This window comes from Lolium rigidum, chromosome 4, assembly GCF_022539505.1.
Source record: "Lolium rigidum isolate FL_2022 chromosome 4, APGP_CSIRO_Lrig_0.1, whole genome shotgun sequence".
NCBI classification, from domain to species: Eukaryota; Viridiplantae; Streptophyta; class Magnoliopsida; order Poales; family Poaceae; genus Lolium; species Lolium rigidum.
Window position 1 is genome coordinate 113913723 of NC_061511.1, and position 830 is coordinate 113914552.

Consider the following 830-nt stretch of genomic DNA (forward strand, 5'->3'; position numbering starts at 1 on the left):
TATTACTTGTCACAAGAGTGATGATACTGCACATGTTGCAAATTTGTTCTTTCGTGAAATTGTTCGTTTGCATGGTTTGCAAATATAATTGTTTCTAATCGTGATATAAAAATTAGCCACTTTTGAAGATGTTTATGAGCTAAGGGATTAAATTGTTGTTTAGTACTACATGTCACTCCAAAACTTATGGACAAACTGAAGTAATCAATAGAACATGGTCTACTATGATACTAGCTGTTTTAAAACGGAACTTCAAAATGTGGGAAGATTGTTTACCTCATGTTGAATTTTCTTATAAACATTCGCTTCATTCTACCACTAAGATGTGTCCGTTTGAGGTTGTGTATCGTTTTGTTCTTCGTGCACTTATTAATTTGTTGCCTTTACCATCTTCGTTGCAAAATAATTTTGATGCTACAGAACATGTTGAATTGATATTAAAGTTACATGAGACTACTAAGGACAACATAGAACACATGAATGCTAAATATATAACTGTTGGCGATAAAGGAAAAAAGGTTGTTGTGTTCGATGCTAGAAACCTTGTTTGGTTGCATTTGCGTAAAGATCATTTTCCTGATTTGTGCAAGTCCAAGTTAATGCCACGAGTTGATTGTCCTCTTAAAGTATTAGAGAAAATAAATGATATTGCATATAAACTTGAGTTACCTTGAGATTTTGATGGGGTTAGCCCTACATTTAGTATTGCAGATTTGAAGCCCTACTTTGAAAAAGATGATGAGATTGCGTCAAGGACGACTTCAATTCAAGAAGGTGGGATATGAGGACATCTCATCTATTGATACAAGCACTGCATCTACACCGATAGA